Source organism: Lagenorhynchus albirostris, chromosome 5, assembly GCF_949774975.1.
Source record: "Lagenorhynchus albirostris chromosome 5, mLagAlb1.1, whole genome shotgun sequence".
Lineage (NCBI taxonomy): Eukaryota > Metazoa > Chordata > Mammalia > Artiodactyla > Delphinidae > Lagenorhynchus > Lagenorhynchus albirostris.
Window position 1 is genome coordinate 124,509,515 of NC_083099.1, and position 18,933 is coordinate 124,528,447.

The window sequence follows — 18,933 nt, forward strand, 5'->3', positions numbered from 1 at the left end:
TTTTCCTATCATTCAGAGAAATCTAAATTTTATCCTTTGTAGAGGCAGTGATTTGTATAAGAATTTTTTTATAGAAAAATCAAAGAAGCTGTTTATGTAAGGCAGTTAGGAACTTGCCTAGATACAAATTCATTGAACTAAAAAATATGTTCCATTGCCATTCAAGCTTGACAACAACAAAACATCAGTTTGAAGAACCAGAAAAGGGCCTTAGAGAGCAATAGGAGAAAATGAAAATCATCATTCTGAGTGCACTAAAGAAATTAGCCGGAGATAGACTCCCTGTTCTGATACTCATTTACATCTTAAAAGGAGTCCTAAAATAACATGTAGATGAATGCTTTTTTTTGACAAAGTTCAGTAAAAAAGAAAATATTGGATTATAAAAATTGGCTTTCTGCAGGTGAAGATCATTTATTTTTAGAAACATTCTTTTTATTGTTATCTAGTTTAAATTAAGCCAAAAATGTCATTGTGATTATTAAGTTCTTTGTCTGCAATATATGTTTGTGAGATAATGAACCACATTTTCCCACTGTGTAAACTACATCATGGAGACTAAGCAGCACTTTTAGAAGCTGGGAAAAATCTTTTAGGTCACTGGGATACCACTTAGGAAACTAGCACTTATTACACTAAACGATACCCTAGTGGCTTGGAAAGGTCAACATAGCTTTCAAAAAATTATGACCCCCTGAGAGCATATTGCTCAACCATTATCATGTTATTTGCAGTGCATCTGGCTAGATGTTTGTAAATAAAGATCTTCATGTGGTGTGGTAAATTATGGCGTATAAGAGAGTATATTATACGAGAATAAGCTAATTCAGTTTTAAAGATGACTATTACATTATATGTTTATATGAATAAAGCAAGTGTAGTTCTTTTCTTTCAAAGATAAATATTTCTATATATTCTATAAAATATCACAGCTAATAGGTCCATCAGATCTCAATTCCATACTTTACTCATAGGCATAGATAACTATCGATGATTTATGTATATAGCATGACAATATGTATTTGTAACTACTATGTGAAGGCATTAGGATGTGATTCATGCAAATTATTTCCATCCTTACAAAAATATTTAGTATACATTAAATAGTATGGGTTATGAGGTATAGTATGCATAAGTTTTATTGCGATTTTAGTATGTGCCAGGCACCTTATGTGACTTATCATACTCTCTCCTCCTAAGCATTCTAAGACATATTGATGGATAATATATTATTATAGACTTAAAGATTTAAGGATACATTAAAAAGATGGCCTTTGAGAGAATAAGTAAGTTAATTTGTGTAGGTCTTCTTAACGTTTGTTTGGGTTTTTCTACACTATACTACAGAGAAGTGGGTAATTCAATTTTGAGGAGAATTTGGTATTTACGAGGAATTTTTTGACACTTTGGAAATTTGCAAAATCAAAGTCAGCTACAGTGTAAATCCACTCTAACTGCATTCGTTGGGGTGAAGTTTTGTAAGATTATCTTACTTGAGTGCAGATGGGGTCTGAAAGTAGAGAAAACTCCAGACCTGCTTCACTGGTCATTTTCCACAGCTCACTGATTGTTACAGTTGTTCCCTGCCAGATTAAAAAGTTATTCCTTATTCCTTTACTTTACCCTGTTTAAAATCAATGCCCAGATTTCCAACACTGTTCTTACCTTAGTCCAGGAATACTATCCTCTCTCAACTGGGATTACAAAAACAACCTCTTAGGTGATCTCACTGACAGCTCCCTTGCTCCATCTCATATCATGTTCCATATTTCAGTAAAAGAGGGCATTTAAGAAAACAAATTGAACATTGCATTACCCTTTGAAGCACTAATGAGCGTATCGACACAGTGTCTGAAACAGGGTCAAATTTCTTTGTTTTAAGATCCTTCATTATTTTGAAACATGATCCTCTGCCCAAACTACCAATCAACTGTGAGGGTAGAATAAATACATTTTCAGACATTCAGACTCTCAGAAAAGTGACTTTGAGACACTTTCTTTAGGAAATTACTGGATGATGTGTATGCCCAAAATGAAGAAGTAAACAAAGAAAATAGGAGATATAAGTTACAATAAACAGAATAAAGAGATAAAGGGAATCCCCAGGACAGGACAGATAAGATGACGGCTGTATACAGGATATATGAAATAATCCATTGAAATTGAAGTCAGTTATATGACTTGGAAGATGTTTCATTAGGAAGATAAATTTTATATGTTATCTATGTATCTCAACATAGTAGAGGAATGTGAGGCAGTTGGAGAGTTTGGAATAGAAATTGTGATAGAAACATAAAACTAAACAAATGAACTGAAACAAAATCATTATTTGTACCAAGAAAATAAGCATTCTTAATGGAAATAGAAGTAATCATACTTTGCTCTATTGTTACATTTTGAATAGAATTTACATACTCATAACATAAATCTTGAATATTTATCTAACCAACGTTTTCATAAAATGTTATTGGAAAGATGGATTGAGAAGAAGAATGTGTTGTATCGTAAATGGGAGATAAATCCTCATGAGCACCAGGAGGTGCAGTTTAATTTTCCCATTCAGATGTCTCAATTTGATATTTCAATCTGAGGAGCAATGATGGAATTATGTAAACATGGCAGTGTTCCTTACCTAATGCTAATTTATGAAACCCTGGTAACTAGAGAATATATCTCTCCTATAGTTTACACTTTCAAAACAGTAAAAATGGTTATTTGTCCTCAACTCTCACCTTTATTTCAAGCCCTCCAAATTTTCTACCAACCTGATAATGGAGTTATCCAGACTAATTGTGTCTCATTCCTTAATTACTTTATGATTAATTTGCCTGTGGAACATTCATTATAATTTTATTTGTGTAACATGGTTAACTAAGAGTGAAATACATACAGCGTAGTTTAAAAGTGGGCTTGGTCTTTACTTGTTCTGAATCTAATTGGTATCTTGGCTATTCTCATACTGAAGTCAAAGTAATGTGAACTACTCCAGCGGTCTGAAAAAAAAAATACTGCAAAACTATTCCAATGGTTTGAAATGTTGTTTGAAAGAAAACAAAAACACTGCCATGTTTCGATCTTTCTCACAAATTTTTGCTTTCTAATTGGGAGTGGTGATGATATTCACCTCATTGAAAGTCACGTTTTAGCTCTAAGTCCATTTCTATACTCGTCTTCCAGCTTTTGTACCCCTGTCCCTTCCTCTAACAGAGATAGGCACTTTTACCTCACTGCACCAAATTTTGCCATCTGTAAAATGAGGGGATGGAACTATTATAAAATTTAGAATGTTAGTTTTAGCACCAACATATGCTATTCTAATTTTTAGTGATTAATAAGGTAAATCATACATCTGCTTTTTTATAAATTAAAGTATATAATTTCAAAATACATTTGAAAAGTTGTATAAAACTGTATCAAAATTTATAAATATATAAGGGGTTTGTTAACTTCATCAAGATAGAATTTAATAAATCATATAGCTGTAAATGTAGACATTAAAAAGTTCAAAATGAGTAGACAAATATCTCCTTGATTTTCTGTATGTTATTTTAACATTGTCATATGCACAGTTATAACTAAAATTGCTTTACATCAAAGACATGATCCTTCATGAAAAGTTTAAAAATTACATAAAATATATTTAACTTTTAAATTTATAAAATTCAAAGATATTTTAAAGAATTAATTTTAAAAAGTATACTGAATGTGAAAATTTACATGGAAAAGCAAATAAAAGCTCTCATTTAGAAAATATATTTGAAATTATATTTGTTAACTAAAATTTTGTATCTCATATGTTGGATGATAAGCTATTAAGTACAAAAGCACCTTATCAGTGCCCTTTTCTGATTGGGTTTTCTTTCATATAACAAATCATGAAGCAAGATTTCTGTTTTTTCTTGTTTTGTTTTGTTTGTTTGTTTTTGCCTACATAGTTGCCATATATCTATGTATGGAGGGACTTTTTTGGTGTTTATAAGTAAATGTGGAGAAAAGTGATGTCAATATGGTACAGTAGGAAGCTCCAGACCCTAATTACCCCATGGAGATACAAGTTACAACCAAATAGGCCAAAATACATTTTTGAAAACTCTAGAAAACTTTAAAGAAGATTCAGCACCAAGTCAACACATAGCCAAGAAGGGATTTGACTAAAAAGGGTTTTGTGTGTGTGTGTGTGTGTGTGTGTGTGTGTGTGTGTGTGTGTTCATCTTTGCCAATCCCCCAACTCAGTGTGGTGCAGCACAGTTGGAAGGACACCTCCCAATCCCTGCCTCCTGGAAAGAGTGGAACCTATATCCAGTGTTCTGAATTTTTCTGGGGTTGCCCTAGGGACTTGTTACTGTACATATCACCTGAGCTGGACTGCTTGTGGAACAGTAATGTAGTTTGGGTTAAGAGATTGGAGACCTGTCATAGTGTCATGGACGTTAGAGCAACAGGGAGTGCGCAGTTCTATAGGGAGGCTATGGAGGGAGCAAGAGATTACAGGCATAGTAACTCAATAGAAACGGAAGCCAAAGGCTACTGAGGGTGAACATTACAGGGGAATTAACATAGTTAAAAGTAGCTGTACATTCTAGAGTAAAAGCAGATGCCAAGTTCAGGGAAGACACATGCCTAGAAGAGATTTGAGAGGCCCTGGAAACTCTAGCTGGGCTGATTAGTGAAGAGGCTTCTCCTGCAAAAAGGTGGTTTGTAAAGACTAGGAGAGGAGCCTCTGGTCCTTAAATGTATGCTCCTATATCTCAGATCCAGCAATTGTAAATCTAATTCTTTCTCAAGGGGAATATATCTGAATTTCCTATCTGCAGCCTTTCTATTCTTCTTCCACTGCATCTGACTCACCTTAGCCAGGGAAAGTTCTCCATTTTTAAGGGCTCATGTGATTACGTTGGACCCACCTGTATAATCTAAAATAATGTCTCCATTGTAAGCCCCAAACCTTAATTATATCTGCAAAACCCTGTTTTTCATATAATATAATATACTTACAGATTCTAGGGATTAGAATATAGACATATTTGGGAGGGCTAGCTGCTTACTATATATAACTGTCCCTATTCCCTTACCACCCACCCCTCACCCACACCCCTATATCCCATACTGTGGGTTCCAAGTGATGAACCAGGTAACTGGTCTTCCACCCCATCCTGTGTCATGCTCTGTAGGATCAGACAGCAGCACTCTGACTGCCCCACTTGGTAGTGTTTTAAGGGACCCAACAGGGAGTTGATCTTGTTTTCCCTGCCCATGGAAGGACGTAGCGCTCTGATTCTTCTACTGAGATAGTGTTAATATGAGAAAAAAGCTTGTGTCCTGTATTCATTCTTGAGGAAGTAGCTGGTACTCCAGTTTCCCAACCAAGGTAGTGTCCATGGGGTCTGTTGGCAAGCTGAACCTCTACTCCCTCCCAGCAGCCAGGAAACTTAACAAGGCAGTACAAAATTGAGCTAGTCTCCACTCTCAATTACACTCCCTCTACCATCACCACCTAGTGTCAAAGAGACTTAACAAAGCAATGAGGGTCCAAACTAATCAGCGTTCTACTTTCCACACACACCTGGGACCAATGGGGCCCAGTGAATAGATAAACCTCAGCACCCATGAAGTAACAATGACACTGAGTGAGGCAGTTTGAGTCAGGACTCCTGGGAACTTCAACACCTCCCATTCCAGAGTAGCAAAGCCCACTGGGAAGCCCACCATCCACCTGCTATGAAGGAGACAGACTAAGGTGGTACAAGGTGGGACTTGTTTACACTTGTTTGCCTGCCCCCCTTTGTCAGCAGGAATCATGAGGTGCTCAGCTACAACTCTATCATGCACAATAAGGTGGTATGTGTCAGTCATCTGATTCCCCTTTCCCTTAAGTTTGTGAGGCCAGTGGAGAGGTAAGCACGCTCTCCAAGTTGGAGGCAACAAGATGGTGTGAGTCAATTCCCCACATTTTTCAGGGTGGTGCTGGTGGAGCCCAGTGAGAAGTTGAACATAAACACCCAGCAGCTATAGTGTCATGCCTCAACAAGTGGTACTGCCAGCTTAAAAAAAAATAGGCACCACAGTTTTTAGTTTAATAGAATTTATATTTCCAGAATGCAAATAAAAATTACACTTCATACCAAGAAACAGGACAATCACAAGTTGAATGAGAAAAATAAAATAATCAGCAAAAAACAACAGGGAGATGAATTTGATGTTGGAGTTATTTATCAAATATTTTAAAACAACCATCATAAGAAAATTTCAACAAGCAATTACAAATTCTCTTCAAACAGATGGAAAAAAAAAACTCAGCAAAGAAATATCTGTCAAAAAATGCCAAACAGAAATTATAAAACTGAAGAGTACAACAAAAACAAAGTTGCTTGATGAAGTCAATAGGAGAATGCAGATGACAGAGGATAGAAGCAATGAATTTGAGGACAGATCAATAGGATTCACCTAATCTGAACAACAGAGAGAAAACAGACTGAAATAACAGTCTGAAGGACTAGTGGGACAAAAGCAAATAACTCATTTTTGTATCATAGAAACTTAGAGGAAGAGGAGAGAGTAGAATTAAAGAAGTATTCAAAGACATAATAGCAGAAAACTTTCCAAATTTGATGAGAGCTATAAACATACAGGTTCAAGAGACTGAGCAAAATAGGAGACTCAAAGAAATCCACACCAAAATATATCATAATTAGAATTCTGAAAAGTAAGACAAAATAAAAATATGGAAAGAAGCTGGAGACACGTGACATTACTTTAAAGGGAACAACTATATTGAATAACAATGGATTTCTCATCTGAAATCATGGAAGCCAGAAGAAAATGACACAGCATTTTTCAAGTGTTAGAAGAAAAGAATCGTCAACTGCAATTTCTATATCTGGCTAAAATATCTTCAGGAATTGAAGGGAAATAAAGACATTTTCAGACAAAGGAAAACCAAGAAAGTATGCTGCTAGTAAATATAATCTTAAATAATAGTTAAAGGAAGTTCTCAAAACAGTAAAGTGATTTATAGAAAAGGACTTGAAACTTAAGAAAGGAACTAAAAGGGACTTCTGGTCTGGACAATATGGTGTAGGCCAGTTTCTTCCTCCTCTTTCTCACTCTGTAAACTATATACTCTTAAATAATGTGGGAGACAACCAAAGAACTCTGACAGGTGGTAAGAGGAAGGAGAACTGGTGTGAGAATACGCTACTGGAAGAGAATCAAAGTGGGAGGATATATTAAGCTCCATTTACCCCCAACTTTGGCATTCCTGTCTCCAAGTTAGCAACAGAAGACCCCCAAGTAGGTGTCAGGATTCTCTCTGACAAGATTAGGCAAGCTTGGCATCACTGGTAAGGGCCATCAATCACAAACTCTGCTTACAAAAGCCAACAGAGGAGCAGTTATTTTTCCCATCAGGGTCTGAATCCTCCATCTCTGCCCTGAGACACTGGAGTGGCTAGAGGAGGAAATATACAGTGGGGATCCTAACCTAATAAATGTCTAGCCGAGGAAGTACTCCGCCTCCACCTCAAATAAGTGAAGATACCACCACAACAAGCAACAACCAGATGAAGCAACTCTTCATCTCCAAATCTTGAGATTGCAGAGATATATAGTGGCCTGAAAATAAAATAAATATGTAGAATTGAAGGAAGATGGACTTAAAATATATGTAAGAAACACCTAAAGTAGTGCTAAGAGGGGAATTGATAGCACTAAAGGCTTACATTAGAAAAGGGGAAAGATCTCAATAATCTAATTTTCTACCTCAAGAAACTAGGATAAGGAGAACAAAATAAACCCAAAGCAAGTAGGATAAATAAATAATAAACATCAGAACAGAAATCATAGAGGTTGAAAACAGGAAAACAATAGAGAAAAATAAATAACAAAAAAATGCGGCAGAAATCTGTTTGGAATGGTTACCAACAGACTCTGCCGCATCATCCATAGCCCGTGATCCCATCCCCACCAAAAAAACCACATTCTTCTTGAGACTGAGAGCCTGTAATTTGTAATGGCCAGATAAAACAGTGCTGTCCACATTTCAGTGGAGGAATATGAGTAACTAAAGTACAGTCCCCCATAGGCAAAATGACGGAAATAGCAGAAAAGGAGTTTTTGGTGAATAAAGGTGCAAATAGGGCTCCAAGTGTTTTTATTATCCACACTTACTAGAAGCATTAAATGAGGAACAATAAAAATTCTTAACACATTGATCTGCATAGGTTTACTGTCTATATCCCAGGCTGTCAGGCACATCCTTTTGTTTAAATTGTAGTTTTATGGGATTTTTGAATGACAAATACGGTGGCACTGTTGAAGAAAATAAACCAAATTCACTATTTAGCAATAGTATTCTGAAACTTAGGATGAATAATTACAATTAATGGCAAAACAGTTAAACTTATTACACTCTTCAGTTGTTTTAGTATCATAATTTTTTCAGTGTTTTATTTTAAGGCATTTCTTAATTTAGTACTGTAAGTGAACATCTTGGTTCAGCAGTTAGGGTGGAATTATTTATGACATTTATTAGCAATTAGGAACAAATAAATTTTATCACATGCATTGTTGGTGATTAAATAAAATAGAAAATGCAAATGATATAATATTATATACCTAATGCATTTTTTCTCAATTTGTGTATCATTTTCAGAATTATACTATTGAAGGAGAATAGACATAATTAACCATATATGGGAAGCTAATGTATGCTTGTAATAGGGATAATGGCTTTTATAGAGTGGTATGATTACTTTTACAATCCAATTTAAATTTAAGGGTTGGTGTTCCTTCATTAGTTAGATTGGATTTTCTTTACTCTCCAGAAGTTTCATATTTTTTGCTTTGAGTTCATGTATGTGAAGTGAATATTTGGAAAATGGAGGAATAATACTAGTGATTTAATTTACATGCAATCAAATGAAATTTAACATTGTCCTTTTCATTTATTTTCACCCTATATAAATGTAATGTTTTCCTGATCATTATTCACTTCCTAATAGAACAGAGAAAAAGTAATTTTTCCATGATGAAGAATATGTCTATGTAAGAGTAGTTTCATTCAGCCAAACTGAATGAAATAAACCTTTGTCAAAACCAGTCTTATTTATTTAGAATGATTTTGCAACTTGGCAGGGACTTGAGAAACTATGCCTTTTGTTATGGGTCATGAATGTCAAAGTAAATGAACTTGTCCCTCTGGTTGTGGATTGACCTTTAGCTATTAACCGGTCTCATTACTTTTAACAATTAATTTTAATATTAATTTTAAATATTACTGTTTATTTTGACTAATTTTAGAAATTAAATGAATTAAGCTGCACTGTTCCATAAAAATTGGTAGGAATTAATAATTTTGGCTAAATATGGTTGCAACGTTCACTTGGAAACAGTGTCAAATACTTGATAGATATTTATAATGAATAATAGGTTCCAGATTCTAGGGGATAAATAGTTGTATCACTATGTACTTCATCACTAATAATTATAATGATGTAGTTATATAGATATGTAGTATCCATCTATACACACATAAACATATAAACCAAACCTACATAGTTGTGAAGTAAAATAAGGTAATATTTAAGTCAATTTGAAGAGGATAGTCTCCAAATTTGAGGAAAAAAATAATTTGACTCTCTCACTTTTATAAGGTAATATTTTAAATGTCTCTAAGTACAATAAGATAAAAATTAAATCTTAATTGCAGAAGATATATTGCAGAAATGGCTATAGTTCTTCATTCCTCCCTCTATCCTCACCACTTGCAAGGCCATTTTAAGCTCTTCCTATCCGTATTTTAATCTTGTTTACTATTCTTTTAATATAAGCTGGATTTGTGACTTCCTTTGGTCTGGTCCATGGAATGCAGCACTCTTCTGGTCTCCCTCAGAGTTGTACCAGTACATAAACACAGTTGGTGGTTTGAGACTTCACATGGAGGAAGATTAATGTGCCCTAGCCAATGTTCAAATGTAGAATCTCTAAGCTGACCTGTAGCTGATATCAGCCATATACAGGAGTTCTGCTAAGATCTAAAGAACCAGCCAGCTGTGTTCAACCTTAACTGCTGACTTGCAAAATCATGAACTAACAATATAGTTTCTGCTGTAAGCTACTAATTTGGAATGAACTATTACACAGCGATAGGTAGATGATAAAGTTCTCAAAAAGGAATTTTGAGAACATTACCTTTTAACATGTTACTTTAAACACTACTTTAAAATCCTGTAAGCTTTCTAAAATTTTCACCTAAAACCAAAAACAAACACAGAGTTTTTTTCTAATGCTAAAATAAAAATTGTTGGTAAAATATATCCAATTTTATTTTAGGAAATGCAAACTTTTTTGACTGAAACCATTCAAAATAATTTCAGTTCTTCAGATACAGAAGCTTTCTGGATAATCATCTTTATTTTCTATATCTATTTTCTCTTTTATAGTATATTTAATATTCAGAATAATATTCTCAACTGTATTCTTATTTATTTATTTATTTTTGGAGACCATATTTTAATTATCAAATATTTGTTGTTGTTTTTGTTGTGCTCTTTGTTTCCTATTTGTACATGAAAAGCCTTCTTGACACTTTATGTTAACTTTTTTTCCCCCGGTTTGTGATTTCTCTAAACACAACTTTATTTCTATATCTTTCATCTATGCTATTAGATTTCCTCATGATAATTTTCTGTTCAAAATTAATTACTGATAATAAAGTTCAAAATTATAATAAATTCATTATGAAGAGAGTGATGTAAGTTAAATTAACTCTACCTCATAGAGACAAATAATCAACAATGATAGGTCCTAATCAAAAATTCACACTCCAAAAAAAAAAAAAAAAAATTCACACTCCAGTGTGTTTATTTAGTTGTAGAACTTCAATCCCTGTAAGTGAGAATTCACATTTTAGAGGTAGCTGTAAATGATCAACATCTAAATATCTTCATCAAAATCTTCACTGGAAGATATAACACTATAATAATATCAGTTTGTTTTATTTTTGAAATACCCTTTATGTTTTAGTTCTCACATCAATTAACTGAGAGCTTTTAATATTTTTAGTTATAAAAATTATTTATTTCATTCACGAGACACTTCTGCCTATGAACAGCTTAATAGAAACATTGTCAAAAGTAAGAAACTAAGGGGCTTCCCTGCTGGCGCAGTGGTTGAGAGTCCGGCTGCTGATACCGGGGACATGGGCTCGTGCCCCGGTCCGGGAAGATCCCACATGCAGCGGAGCGGCTAGGCCCGTGAGCCATGGCCGCTGAGCCTGTGCGTCCGGAGCCTGTGCTCCGCAATGGGGGAGGCCACAGCAGTGAGAGGCCCTCATACCGCAAAAAAAAAAAAAAAAAAAAAAAAACGTGTAAGAAGCTAAGAATGTATGTTTTCATTTATCCAAATGTTACTCTTAAAAATATTGAGGGAGGGAGACGCAAGAGGGAAGAGATATGGGAACATATGTATAACTAATTCATTTTGTTATAAAGCAGAAAATAACACACCATTGTAAAGCAATTATACTCCAATAAAGATGTAAAAAAGTAAAAAAATAAATAAAAGTAAGCTACATAAACTATATATATATATATATATATGGCTACAAATCATAGGATAAACTCTTTTGTAACATACCAAGTTAGCCTTACAGAAAAGATCCATTGGTGGCAGTAGATGAAATAACAATTCACTGAACAGACTTTTTTTTTTAATCATCCTAAATATTTACCTAGAGATACATACTAACTCATAAACATTATAATACTCAATACAAAATGTCTCCTCAGCAAATACATATGATTATACCCCAAATACTAAAACATATGCTTTTTATCATCATGGTTGTTATTTTGTCTTAGGTTTATTTTCTCTAGAGGCTATTAAAGAATGCATACATTTTTGCTGATATTTTATCACAGCGATAAAGTGAGATGGGGATCATACTCAAAAGGCCACTAAAATCAGTCAGCAGGTTTATTGCAGAAAACAACTGCTTGCCCAACGTTCTGAAAAAAAAATCAGTAAAGTATGACCCAATGTATGGTTAAGTGTATTGTCACACAAACCCCTCAATTTGTAGCATATTTTACATTATAAATATATATCTATTAAAGGCAGCATAATTTAATATTATTATTCTAATGATATTCTTACCTTAGTGTATGATCAATTATCCATGGGAAGTCAGAAGAAATTGAATTTATTTTAAAACTTTTACTTATCATATCACACAAAATTCACACATAAAAATCAATTTTCTTGATTATATTCTCCCTGTATCTACTAACCCATTTTTTCCTTAGTACGAATCATTATATCTCTAAATGTTAGTGCAGATTCTCAGACAATTGCTTTTACAAGTTCCAGGAAACAATTGACAATTCTTTTAATTGTATATAATTCAATTCATCCACAGTAGAAAAAAATATTCATTCAAGACATATCTTCATGGAATGCATATTGTGGACATAGCTGAAACATTGTATAATTTTAGACAAGTGATAATTGTAAAATAAAACTGTTTTTATTGCATTGTATTATTATTTATGCAAGTGTTCTGTGGAAGTGTAGAAAACAAAAGACAATTTGAATATAAAAATTTAATCATTAAAAAGCATATTTTTACATTTTATTCCTTATAGCAAACATCAAGCTAGTTCTGTATGACATAATAGGAGAGTTATCCATGTCTTCAGTACTTTCTTACTAAAAGGAAATCAAGCTGAATGTTCATATTTTTTATGAATGCCTACTATGAAAAAACACTAATCCAAATTGAATCCAACTTACATCCCAATTGTGCTAATGGAAGTAAACATAATGAGTTTTTAAAAAACTGTACAAAATCTTAGGTATCTTGTTCTTGCATTTTTATGAAAAATACTTAACTAAATACTTTAGTGTGTCTAAATAATAATTTTGTGAATAGGGTAGAAAATGTTGATCTCCAATATACTATTTCAACAATGTAGAATTAGGTGCAGATGAACAGTAAAGCTGAAATAGTATTCATATGTAACAAGGACATGGGCCTATCAATGGTCTGTATCTTCTTCAATCCCTGCCAGCTACAGTTCATGAACAGCCCTGCCAACCCAGAGACCCAAAGGGAGGCACTCCCATTATCATGGAAATACAACATAAAAGACATATGCTTTTTATCTTCATAACAAAACTTATGGGATACATCAAAAACAGTTCTTAGAGGAAATTTTATAACAATAAGTGTATATATTAAGAAAATAGAAAGATCTCAAATAAACAACTTAATTTTACACATCAAGGAACAAGAGAAAGAAGAACTAAGGAAGCCCAAAGTAGCAGAAGGAAGGAAATAACAAAATCAGAGTGGAAACAAATGAAATAGAGACCAGAAAGATACTAGAACAGATCAATGAAACTAAGAATTGTTTTTTTGAAAAGATAAATAGAATTTACAAAACTTTAGTTAGACTAACAAAGAAAAAAAGAGAAGACTCAAGCAAACAAAATTGTAAATGAAAGAGGAGACATTACAACTGGTATCACAGAAATACAAAGAATCATAAGAGAGTATATGCCAACAAATTGGATAACCTAGAAGAAATAGATACATTCCTTAAAACATTTAATTTTCCAAGACTGAATCATGAAAGAATTAAAAATCTGAAAGGACCAATAATAACTAAGGAGATAGAATCAGTAATCAAAAGCCTCTCAGTATAGAAATGCCTAGGACCAGATGGTTTCACTAGTGTATTCTATCAAACATTTAAAAAAGAATTAACAATAAATCTTTTCAAGCTCTTCCAAAAAATGAATAGGAGAGAACACTCTCAAACTCAGTTTACAAGGCTGACATTACCTTGTTTCAAAGCCAAAAAAGGACAAGAAAAAACAAAAGTAGAACAAAACTACAGGCCAATATTCCTGATGAACATAGATCAAAAAAATCTCAGCAAAATATTAGGAAACAGAGTTCAAAAGCACATTCATATGACTGTATAGCAGGATGGATCAAATGAAATTTATCTCTGGGATGTAAGAATGGTTTAACTTTTAACATGCAATTCAATAACTATGGTATACCATGTTAATAAAATAAAGAATCCATATTGTATGATCCATACAGAGAAAATATTTGATAAAATCCAACATCCTTTCATGACAAAAACTCTCAATAAATTGGATATAGAAAGAATGGACCTCAACATTATAAAGACCATATATGCTAAACTCACACCTATAGTCATACTCAATGTTGAAAGATTCTCTAAGACCAGTAAGAACACAAGGGTGCCTCCACTCATAATCCCCATTCAACATAGTATTGGGAGTCCTACAAAAAGAGATTAGGCAAGAAAAGGAAATAAAACACATCCAAATTGGAAAGAAAGAAATAAAATTGGCTCTGTTTGCAGATAACATGATCTTATCTGTAGAACATCCTAAAGACTACATCAAAAAAACTGTCAGAACTAATAAGCAGTACATTTTTAGGATACAAAAATCAATATGAAAAATCGGTTCCATCTCTATACACTAACAATAAACTGACTATCTGAAAAAAAAAAAAAGAAAACAATCCCATTTACAGTATCATCCAAAACAATAAAATACTTAGGAATGTATTTAACCAAGGAGGTGAAAGAATTGTGCACTGAAAACTAAAGGATATTGGTAAAATAAATTTAAGAAGACACAAATAAAGATATCCTATGTTCATGGATTGGAAGAATTAATATTGCTAAAATGTCCATACTACCCAAAGCTATGTATATATTCAATGCAATGCCTGTTAAGAATTCAATGGCATTTTTCACATAAATAGAAAAATACAATCCTAAAATTCAAATAGAAGAACAAAAGACACTGCAGTGCCAAAGAAATCTTGGGAAAGAAGAATAAAGGTGGAGGTATCACACTTTCTGATTTCAAACTATATTATAAATCTATAGTAGCCAAAATATGATATGTGCATAAAACACATATAGACCAATAGAACAGAATTGAGGACCCAGAAATAAACCCCTGCATATACTGTTAACTAATATTTGACAAGGATACTAAATGGGAAATGGATAGTCTTTTTAATAAATTATGTTGGGGAAACTGTATATTCAAATGCAAAAGAATGAAATTGTACCCCTGTTTTACACCACTCAAAAAATTAGCTCAGAATGAATTAGAGACTTAAATATATTACCTGAAACCTTAAAACTCCTAGAAGAAAACATAAGAAAAACCATCTTGACATTGGTCTTGGCAATGTTTTTTTAAAAAATATTACACTAAAAGCGCAAGCAACAAAAGCAAAAATCAACAAGTGGGGCTATATCAAACAAAGATGCCTCTGCATAGTAAAAGAAACAATCAACAAAATAAAAAGCTAAATTGTGGAATATTTGCAAACTGTATATCTGATGATGGGGTTAATCTTCAAAACATGTAAGGAATTCTTACAACTCATTAGCAATAAAATCCAAATAATTTGATTAAAAAATGGGCAGAGGACTTGAATAGACATATTTTCAAGGAAGATATTCAAATGCCCAACAGGTACATGAAAAGGTGGTCAACATCAGTAATCAATAGGAAAATGCAAATCAAAACCATAATGAGGTATCATTTCACAACCGTTAGAGTAGCTATTATCAAAAAGACAAGAGAGGCTTCCCTGGTGGTGCAGTGGTTGAGAGTCCCCCTGCCGATGCAGAAGACAAGAGATAAGTGTTAGCAAGGATGTGGAAAAATTTTGTCCCTGTGCACTGTTTGTGGAAATGTAATACAGCCTCTATTGAAAACATTATGGAGGTCTCTCAAAAGTTAATAGAAATAGTTAAACTAGAACTACCATAGCACCCAGCAGTTCCACTTCTGGGTATGTATCAGTTGAAAATGAAATCACTATCTTGAAGCAATATCTGTACCCCCATGTTAACTGCAGCATTATTCACAATAGCCAAGGCATGAAAGCAGGCAAAGTGTCTGTTGGAGGATGAATGGATATAGAAAATATGATATACAGTTGACCCTTAAATAATAATGGGATCAGGGATGCCTACCCTCCACACAGTCCAAAATCCGAGTATTACTTTACAGTCTGACCTCCATGTCAGCAGTTCCCCATCCTCAGATTCAACCAGATCCTGTATTACTGTAGGTCGTATGTAGTGGAAGGGAATCTGCATATAAGTAGACAGGTGCAGTTCGAATCCATATATATATATATATATATATATAAATTGAATATTATTCAGCCACAAAGAAGGAGGAAGTCTTGCCATTTGTTACAAAGTGGATGGATTTTGAGGACATTATGCTAAGTGAAATAATTCTGGCAAGAGAAAGACAAACACAGTATGACCTCACTTATATGTGGAATCTAATCAAGCTGAACTCATAGAAAAGAAGAATATACGGTGGTTTCCAGGGGCTGATGGATGGGGGAAATGGGGAAATGTTGTTCAAAGGTTACAAACTTGAGTTATGAGTGGAATAAATTCTGAGGATCTAATGTAGAGCATGGTGACTATAGTTAATGATACGGTATTGTATACTTAAAAGTTGCTAAGGTAGTAGATTTTAAATGTGCTCACACACACAGAGTAACTTTGTAAGGTGATGGGTGTGTTAATTAACTTTATTTTGGAAATCATTGCCCAATATATATGTATATCAACTCATCTCATTATAATCTTAAATTTACACAGGGTTAAAAGCCAGAGGGAAAACGGTCTATTTCTTCCTAATCAAGTCTTTGTTGGATTAGACACACCTCTTTGAGCCCTAATATAATCTAATTTGACCATAGTGATAATTATTTTTTTTCTAATCTCACACACACAGACGTGCACGTGCACACACACATGCACACACACACACACACACACACACACACACACACACACACACAATATAAGAATGCTTATGGATACTCCTGGAGGGAAAAGATGAGAGAGAAGAAAGGGTCAGGTAGGAAATGATAGTCCTTTACTTACCTGGAAAAGAGGCAGCCACCTTGATAGAACATGTATTATATCTCTAATTACTTAACATTGATATGAAATTTCTTGTCCAACTTTCCTTCAGCATTTTAGGAGCACCCACTCCAGATTATGCTGGAGAGCATTTCATATCTGTTTCAATAGTTATTGAAAAGGATATGTTTATTCTGTATTGTTTTCATGTCTTAACTATTTTAAAACTTTAGAGTGTTTTCATAAACCTAATATTCTCTCCTATATGTGTTTTTCTATTTCTTCTCATTCCCTCTATTTTTCTTAGGTTTTTATTTGCTATTAATTTACTGATTTTTTGAGAAGGGTCTTATATCAATTTTTTTCAGCCTTTCATCCTTTCTAACTTACCATTTTAAAGCTATAAGTGATATCTGAGCATGGTTTCAGATGCATCACACAGGTTTTATATTTAATATTTAATTATCATCCAGCTCAAAATATTTTCTAGTTTTCATTTTTAGTTTTTTATTATATTTAACCATAAGTTAAAGATACATGTGTGCTTGTGTAATTCTAATTTAATTGCACTGTGCTTAGGGAACATACTTTAGGATTTTCTTTTTTTTAAGAATAAACTAATTTTATTGAAATATAAATTATAAACAAAATGATTCAGAAATCAGAAGCACACAAAAAAAGTCTAGAATCCTTAAAGTCTTTTTCAAACTAGCTTCCCCAGCTCAACATTAACTGCTGACTTCCATCACCCTTAGTTTTCGTGTTTTAGAACTTCAGTGATTGGGAATATACAAGTTTACTCTGTTTGTGTCTGGCTTCTTATGCTAAAATTTCTATTTGTTAGTTTTATCAAAGTTGTTGTTCATAGTGTGTGCCTTTTCATTATGAATGAATAATTATGAATATGGTAAGTGCCATATTGTGAATATGGCATTTATTTTGTTTTCTAGTATTGGTAATTTCCAACCATGCTGCTTTAATAATATTCTTAAACATATGTTTGGTGCATCTAGATATGCATTTCTGCTGGGTATATATCTATGAATAAAATAACAGGGTATCCAAATGTTCAACTTAGACAATTTTTGAAGTTTTGTCAATTTTTACACTTCAAGTAATAATGTGTAAATGTTTATTTCTTTGCATCCTACCTAAAGATGATGAATTTATTTAATCATTTTTTATTTTAGCAATTCTGTGAGTATGTTATGATATTTCAAAGTAGTTTAAATTTGGGACTTCCTGGTGGTACCGTAGGTAAGACTCTGTGCTCCCAATGCAGGGGGCATGAGTTTGATCCCTCGTTGAGGAACTAGATCCCATGGGCACCCACAACTAAAGAGTTCACATGCCGTGACTAAGAGTCCTAATGCCGCAACTAAAGAAGTCTGCATGCTGCAGCTAAGAAGTCCGCATGCTGCAACTAAAAAAAGGATCCCGCATGCCACAACAAAGATCCCACATGCTGCAACTAAAACCCTGCACAGACTATATAAATAAATAAATAAATCTTAAAAAAAATAAAAAGAAAACATCACTACAAATTCTACACATGCTAAAATAATAATAATAAAAAAACCAAAGTAGTTTAAATTTGCATTTTCTTGTGGCCAGTAATATTGCACACTTTTATATTTTATTGATTATAGAAGAGCATCTTCTGTGAAAACTATGTTCAAATCTTTTGCCCATTTTTCTGTTGGGTTTTCTAAATTGTCTTAATGGTTTATAAGAATTATTTATGTAAACCCTATGTAATACAAAACTATTATTCTGTACTAATGGTGGTCTTATCACTTATTATGTTGTATTTTAATGAACAAAAAGCCACAATTTAACATAGTCCAATTTACTAGTCTTTATTGTGCTCCTCTTACAATTTTTATCTTGCTATATTTTTATGAAGATACAGTCTTTAGTCTGGATACTGATATTATTTTTTTTACATTAAATTCTCAAATACACTTCTATTTGA